The sequence below is a fragment of the Canis lupus genome, chromosome 18, assembly GCF_003254725.2.
Source record: "Canis lupus dingo isolate Sandy chromosome 18, ASM325472v2, whole genome shotgun sequence".
NCBI classification, from domain to species: domain Eukaryota; kingdom Metazoa; phylum Chordata; class Mammalia; order Carnivora; family Canidae; genus Canis; species Canis lupus.
In genome coordinates, this window is record NC_064260.1 from 46,112,901 (window position 1) to 46,121,212 (window position 8,312).

Below are 8,312 nucleotides of genomic sequence, written 5' to 3' on the forward strand. Positions count from 1 at the left end.
GCACCCTGCCCCAGGGCTCGTCTGTGCCCGGGCCTCCCATGGCCACTGTGGGGGTGTCGATGTGGAGGGAGGGAGCTCTTTCCCACCTGCATATGGACCCCTGCTCCCACAGGCGGTTGGTTGCCTGACCTAAGGCAGCCTGAGAAGTGTCTAGAATCAGGGAGGAGGTTGTCCTGCCCATTCCACAAGCCCTTTCTCTTCCCCCGACCCCCGCTGACTTGGAGGCACACCCCTGCACCACTGCTGCTGGCTTGACCCCTGGGAAGGCGCTCTTTACGGTGGATACCGCAGCCCCCTGAGCCACACGGAGATGCCTGCCCTTGGCCCGAGGCTCAGCTGGACCCCCCAGCCCTGCACAGGGCGTGGGACTCGGGGAGCACCCCACCCTGCCGAGAAGAAGGGGTGGCAGGCTTGCAAGAGTGTCCCCTGCTCATCCTGTGCCTCAAGGGCCCTCGGGGCTGGGTCATCCTCAGAGAGCAAGGGTCTTCCTGCATGTGGGGCTCATGGGACAGCCGATCCCTGTCCCCACGTAGAACATGTGCACATCCCCCCTATGGTAAGGACAGGTCTGTGGTGGGGGAGCAGGCAGTAGGATGAGGCCCTCCCACCCCCCCAACCATGGTGACCCTCAGGTGAGACTCTGCAGGGAGGACCTGAAGGACCTGAAGTCTGTGAGGCCAGCAAGAGGCCACCTGCTCCCCCCCAGGGGAGGCACTGTGCACTTTTCCCCACTTGGTGTGTGCTGACCCTGACCCCCAGGCCCCCGGGGGGCCCAGCCCCACCAGCCTTGTTTGAGCTCCGAGGTCAGTGTCCTGGGACTTTGCCCGGGGGGTGCATCCCAGAGCCCACACACGAGGCCCCTCTCTGTCCTGCCCCTGCCCATCTCCGGGGCTGGGGGGTAGGTGGTGGGAAGTGGGATTGGACAGATGGGATGGCCCTCCTCTGCAGGCTCAGCTGGGGAAGCCTCTCACCTTCCAGAATGTTCTTCCTGCTTCTCTGAGCCTGCCCCATAGCCTGCCCCTCACACTCCAGGGCTGTCTTCTTGCTGGTGCACAACACCCACCTCCTGCCCCCGTGGATGGTGGGCGACTTGGCCTTGCAGGGCCTCTAGTCACCCTGCTATACCTGAACACACACAAGACATCAGTGGCGGTCACTGCATGGGGTCTGAGTCAGCATCCTGGACCCGAGCTCTGGGCGGCCCACTTGTGGCTGCAGGGGCTCAGGGGCTCCACCTCTCTGCCTCAGTCCCCCCATCTGCAGAATGTGGGTGTCGAGAGCAACCCCCTTCATGGGTCGTCCTGAGGAGAAGGTCCCACTGGGGTGAGGTGCCCGGGATCCGGGGCGAACAGGTGGCTGAGTGGACCACAGTTACCACCAGGAGGTCACTTTTATTCGAGATGTGTCTCTTTGAGTTCTCCTTGTGGTCACAGCCCCTATAGTTCTGGTGGAGGAGACCCCGAGGTCACCACATGCCGCCCTCCAGGCTGCTGGAGGCCAGAGTGCCCTGCTCACAGCCCCCTCACTTCTGGGGTGCCCCCCATCGGGAGTGACCGGAAACCAGGAGGTATAGAGGACTCTGGCTGGGCCCAATGGCTGCTCCCCCGGGGTCTGGCCGGCTTCTCCTCCTCCCTGGATGGTGGTCAGCTCAGTGTTAATATAAAACAGAGGGGGAATGTGTATGTGGTGGACAGCAGGGGTGAGGGGCCAGAGGAGCAGAGGGAAACAACATGCCAGCTCAGCATTTGCACCCAAACTGGCCAGCAGGTGGGCAGCCCCTGTCTCCCAGGAGTGGGGCCCACAGGGCCGAGGGTCAACTGGAAGGCCTTTCCAGAGGAACACTCTCTCTGGGACTTTTCGTGCTGCCCCTGAAGGCCTGTCCTGCCTTCGACCCCCTCTTTGTTTTCTCCCTGCGAGCAGGGCTCTGGGGGAAGCAGCGGGCTGTGCAGCCCCTCCCCACCGCTCCCTGTGGCTTGACCTGGGGGGAGGCAGGGCTCACAAGTCTTCTTGAGATGCACGCCTGCCCCCAGAGTCATGGGAACCCTGGCCATCCGTGGAGACCCTGCTGCCACCTTGGAAGTGACGGGCCATTTGCTGTTGGCCGTGATGGATTGGGCCGCCCTCTCTGGAGCACGGCAGAGCCTGGAGAGCCCCCGCTGGCCGGAAATGTGGGGCACCCTCTCTGACACGCCCTATGAGCACAAACGGGGTGGCTGAGGGGGCTCCTGGAGTCAACTGGGGCCTGTGGGAAAGGTCAGAACAGACATGTACCTGCCTGTGCGCCTCCTTGAGCGCGTGGCTGTGGAGCCAGGCCGGAAAGGAGGGCGCACCAGGGCGGTGGCGCCAGCAGGAATTGGGGACCACAGGCCAGTGTTTGCAGATGGGCCGGGGGCGTGTGCAGGGGAAGTCAGGGCCGGGGGAAGCCTGGAGCCTGCATGGGGCCCAAGCCAGAAGGAGTGTGCGTCTGGAGCACGTTCTTGGGTGACAGCTCCATGAAGGATGGTGGGGGAGCGGGGAGGTCTGGGGCCGTCCCCGACCCATGGGATTGCTCTGGGCTGGGCGGCCACGGCCCTCCAGCCAGCCTCTTCCCACCCGACCCTGGGGAGGACCTGGCCAGGCCCAAATGTGGAATCCCACCCGCTCGGCCAGGCCCAGCACCCAGCTCAGAACAGGAAGTCTGGGGGCCCCTTGGGCCGCCCCCATCATGCCCACGGTGGCCCGGGGTGGGCAGGCGTGGGACGTCTGAAGTTGCATTTCCTCCGGATCCCGTCCAGATGTCCTTCCCTTCCCACCCAGCCCCCACAGTCCCCTCCACCCTTCTCCCCACAAGCATTTGCCCGTGACATGCATATAATGTAAGCTCTTAATCCTATTGTTCCAGCCTCCCTCCCATGTCTACCAACCTCTTTCCGCCCGTCACTGACATCCCTGAGCTGTCTTCAGCTGGCAGCCCCTTGGGCAGGGGCCATGCCCACCCAAATCACAGGACCCATGAAATTTGGCCTTAATTAGGTTGTCTCATGACGGGATCCCACATGTGGGAGGCCAACGTTCTGGGACCCTCTCAGGAAGGGGGGTGCCAAGCCTGTCCCCCCGCCCCCAATAGACCCAGTAGGGCTGCCGAGTATAGGGGCACTGGCATGCGGCCGTCACCCACCCTTCCTCCTGGAGCTCTGTGCCCAGGGGAGGGGGGCACCGGATAGTAGCCCGCTAGGGGAGCCTGAGGCAGCAGGCCTGACCTTGACCCTGGGCTGCCCCTAGGCCCCCTCTGGCTCTGTGCCCACTGTGAAAACAGTAGCTTTATCTCTGCCGCCTCCCGAACTGCAAACAGCCACGTGTCCCTTGGGGGCCACTCTTGGCACACATGCCCTCTGCCCCACGTCCTAGGGTAAGGTCATTCACCCTCGGATGGGGGGCAATGGGGACCAATGGGGACCGTTGCCTGCAAGCCTGTGACAACCTCATGGCCCTGGGGCGGGGGGCAGATCAGGCTGCAGCTCTGACTAATGGGGCCACCCGTCATCGTGGTGAGCGAGCAGGCTCTAGAGAGACCAGCAGACTCTGGGCTCTGGGGGCTGGGCTCCGGAGCAGTGCAGCCCGGAGCATGACAGCCACAAGGGACCCTCCTTCGTCACCCCCCTTACTTGGTGACAGAGCTTAATGAACAGGAAGCTAGCAGTGGAAAACAGAGCAAAGGGCAGGGACCCTCCCCCCTTTCTCCCCTGCCCTCCCGCCCGCTTTCCCCACCCTCCAGTGCATAGACACCCAAGTTCTCTGGGGGCGCCCTGATGGTCGCCATGCCCTCTGGGGTAGCCTCCTGCCCCCAGACCCTCCCTGCTATTCCAAGCCAACTCATCCCATATGGGCCCCAGAAATCTCTTGGAAAGGGCTGTGAGCTCAGGGTGACCACAACTTAAAAGCCGAACCCCCAGCAGGCAACGTGGCAGCTTGGCCACAGGGGTGGGGGGAACATCCTCCCCAGAGGGCCCTGACGCCAGTGGGGAGCACTTGCTGACCGTTAGGGAGCCCCCCAGTCCCTCAGCCCAATCTCACCAGGCCTACCAGAGGCGGGGGTCCCTTACCAAGGGGAGGCTGAGAGGCCCTCCTGTGTCCCCATCACATGCACTGCTTCTGGGAAGCAAGGGTCTTGGGTCACATCCTGCCCTGGCCTTATCCCAGACCTCCCACCACCCTCCTGGAGATAGGGTCTGGGGGGTTCTGGCTGCAGGGGCCAGGTCAGCTTGGGAGGAGACCCCAAATGGGATGACCTGGCAGGAAATGCCCCTGCTCCCAGGGGTGCCACCGGGCTGGGTGGGCAGGGCTGTCGCCATGTGGCTCTCCTGGTCCTCCCCGCTGACCAGTGGCCCATAATCCCAGCATGGCTGTCAGCCAGAGCTTGGGGGCAGGAAGGAGAGCCCCTGTGCTCTTCTGAGGCCTAAGGGGCTGGTGTATGTTCGGAGAGACCCCCTGGAGCCCCCTCCAGAACTCTCAGCTTGAGACCCATCCCAGAGGCTATGTTGTGGCCCCCACCAAAGCCACAGGCCTGTGCCCCGGGGCCTCCAGGCCTTTCCTGGAGGTACGGGGAGGTGGAGGCCAGGACCACGGCCCCCATGCTTTTTGGTGGGGATGTGGGGGGCTTGCGGGTGGGTAGGGGAGCAGGCAGTGCCAGGACACCATGGCACGGCCTCCACCCCCAGACCCCAGAACAGTGGGCTAGTGTGTGGGCCGGGGGTGGGGCGCGGGGTGGAGGCCGGGCAGGTCCGTCCTGCTCCATAAACCCCGAAGGACGCTGTTGACACAGGGGTGATGTCACTGCCGACCAATTGGGAGCCCGTCGGGGGCTCTGTGTGTGCTGCTCTGCGTGCCGTGGGCCCCGCCACGCACGGGGCGTGATCTGAAAGCCACCTGAATAAACCCAAGGGGCCCCTGCTTTCCCCCTGGGCCCCGTCTCCTGCACGTCCCACCCAACCCACCGCCTGTACAGGAAAGACAGGGGCAAGGAGGGGCAGGCAGGGAAGGGAGGAGGCATTGTGCCTGGGCCGAGCTCTCTCACTGACATGTGGCCCCAACCGTCCCGGCCCCCCACCTCTGAACCCCAGAGTCACGCCTGGATGCTCCATGGCCTCTGGTGACCAGGGCTCCCTGCAGCCCTGCCTGACACCCTCCGGAGCAGCTCTGCGCCCCGTGTCAGGGCTCCGTCAGGGCAAGTGGCCGTTTGTCCCAGGGCCCTGACCCTCTGTCCTATCCCTTCCATCTTTGACTCCAGAAAGTCCTTCCTTCTCCCCTCCCTGTGGGCTGCAGACCAGACCCCCACCCCCATCGCCCCCACCCTCAAAACCCAGAGGGGCCTGTCTCCCTGTCCTGGGCTCAGGTGAATGCTTTGTCGGCCTCTGGCCCCATCGCCCTCGCCCCTCCTTGGGCCTTCCCCCCACCCCGAGCCTCCAATCCCCCCAGCAGAGTGTGGGACCCCCAGGGGGCTGCCCAGCGCCCCCTCCAGCTCTCGGCTATGCCCCCACAGCAGCCCCTGGGGCCCCAGGGACAGGTGTCCAATGGGCCTTGACACGTGCTAGCAAGCCCAAGCTCCGGGCAGGAGCAGGGACAGCCCCCCGCCCCCCGCGCTTGGCGCCCATGTCTGTTTACCGGTCCAGCCCCAGGCCCACGCCGCCCCCCGAGGCCCCGGCTGCCCGCCTGTGTCCGGCCAGGTGTTCGATGATGGAGCACGGGCTCCTGGGAGGACAAGGGGCTCGCTGTCTGCTTTATGCAAGCACAGTGCTGACAAGGAGCAGAATATCCACAGTGACCACTTCCAGGAAGTGGCTCGGGGCTGTGGGGGCCGCCAAGGAGCAGGCCCCTTCCCAGCAAGCCGGCCTGCAGGTGGGCTTCCAGGAAGGGGCCCCCGCGGGTTCCCCTCACCCCTGGAAAAGGGCCAGTCGTGTCACCAGGTGCAGGCTGGGGAGAGGTGCAGAGAAGGGAAGGAAGGAGTCCACGAGGGAGAGAAGGCGAGGCAGGGGCAGCCTGGGGTGGAGACTGCAGCCCCCGGGGAGGCCACGCTGGCCATGCTGCTCCTTCCAGAACCTTCCGTCCCCCTCTGTGGGTCACACCACCTCTGCTGGGGCCCTTGGCTATCGGGGGCCTTCCCGAGTACATGCTCGCACATGCAGGAGGGTAGCGGCGCATGGGCGGAAGGACACTGATCGGATCAGGTCCCCGGGATGACTGGTGGCGGTGCCTCCCGCCCCTTGCTGGTGGGGGCCGCGTGGGGCCTCCGGCCAGGACCCCCTGCCCCTCTGCTGTGCTCTCAGATGCCACCCCAGCTCTGGGAAGAGGGAAACCGTTTGTCTTCCCTGGAGCCTGGGGTGGGAGCCCGGGAGCCACTCTCGGCTGGCCCAACCCTGTGTTGTTTTTGGTGTTTTTTTTCAGGCTTCCCAGGGTGTATTGTAGTGAGACCCCAAATGTCATGTTAGGCCTGCTCAAGAGTTCATTTCCTTTGTATTGTTGGAATTGTTTCTGCCCCCATTCACTGGTATGACAAGTGTCTTGACTCCACCCCGCCCCCCAGCTGTCCGTAATCCCTGCCTGAAAGTGGGCTCTTGGGTCATTAAATCCGTGCAGAGACACAAGCCCACACAAAGGCAGAGGACACACACAGCCGGGCTCAGATGTCCACCCTCCAGGGACACTGGCCCCCACATGGGGCCAGGCCACACAAAAGCCAGCAGACCCCACAGGGCGCCCCAAACAGGACAGGGCCCACATCCATGCCTGTGGCGCCCCAAGCAGAGGCTCCCTCAGGGCCACACGGCTGGACCGTGGACACACGCAGCCCATGACAGGGCGGCCGTTTGGGCTGCAGCGCCCAAGAGCACACAGCTGGTGCCCGAGCCCATGCACACGGGGCTGCCCAGGACACAAGAGACGTACAGACGCACAGACACATGCTTGTGGACACGGGGACGTGAGTCTCAGGGACACACGAGACACACACTTGTTGAGTGTTATGCCCTCTAAGCTGGACGATTTGCTTGGTTGGGGGAGAGTCCAGGTTGAAGACCCCCCTCAGCTCCTGGACTGGAGTTTCGATTGGAGCCGGGGTGGGGGCGTCTAGTGGGGGTGGAGGGCTGGTTGGAGTCCTAGGCGCAATCTTCCCCAGACCTCCCCGCACCTCTGCGGTGGCCCCCACCCCCACTGCGCCCGAGCTGGGGAGGAGGGGGAGTGAAATCCAAGCCCCTGTTTGCTGGAGACACTTAACTCAGCGCAGGGGCATTTTGAAAGCGCCTCTGGGTGGCGGGGGCGCCAGGAGCCTGTCTGACAGCCTCTTGGAGCCCCTTCTCTAAAAAGCAGGAAATCGGGTTGGGCCAAAGGTAAACACATTCCGACCTGGCTGTCCCTGCTCCATGGAGGGGCTCTGTGGGGCGGGGGCCGCCACCGCTGTGTCCCTAGTTCGGGCGAGGCGAGGCGGGGGCTCATGACCTGTTTGCAGAGCCTGAGCCTGTGGCTCCAGCCCCAGCCGCTTCAGGCTGGCCCTCGGGGACAGGGGACAGGTTGCCCTCACCCCTCCTGCACCCCCGGCCCCAGGGCCCTCCCCACACTACATTCCCTCCTGCTTGGGAGGCCCCAGAGCCACCAAGGAGCAGAGGAGAAGTGTGCACTCAGAGACTCAGAGGGGACAGGGGGCATGGGCACAACCACGGGCAGACCTGGGGGGACAGTCGACCTCGGCCCGAGGGGCCCCCCAGCTGGGTGTGGAGGGGACGACCCCACCCTCCTGCATTCCAGACCAGTAGACCTCAGGGCCCCAGGTCAGGGTTGAAGTGTGGCTGTGACTCACACCCCAGGTGTCAGAACAAGGCCACAGTACCCAAAGCCCTGGCCCCTGGCTCTGGGGGCCCAAAGGATTGCCCATTCATTGCAGGGACTGATGATTCCCGGGCTCTCCAGAGCATCCCTCTGCTTTCTCCCAAACCTGGGGCCCCTACAGCACCTGCGATGGCCACACCACTGTCCCCTCACAGCCCCAGGAAGCTGGCCCAGGTGACCAAGGCCAGGGACAGATGTTTGTGACAAAGGCAGTTGATAGACCCAACATTACAACTAAGGGCCGGGGGTCTGGAGATGGACATAGCCCGTCCCTGAGTGGTGCTCTGGGCCCTGGCACGACTTGGGTGGGTGGCAGAGGTGCTTGGGAGAGACCCGAGGGCCCCACTCCTTGTCCCCAGCATGGGTCTGGTGGGAAGGGCGTGGGTCCCAGAGGGGAGCCCAGACACATGATTGCAGTGGGGAATCCATGGAGGTCAGCTTGTGGGGGCGGCACA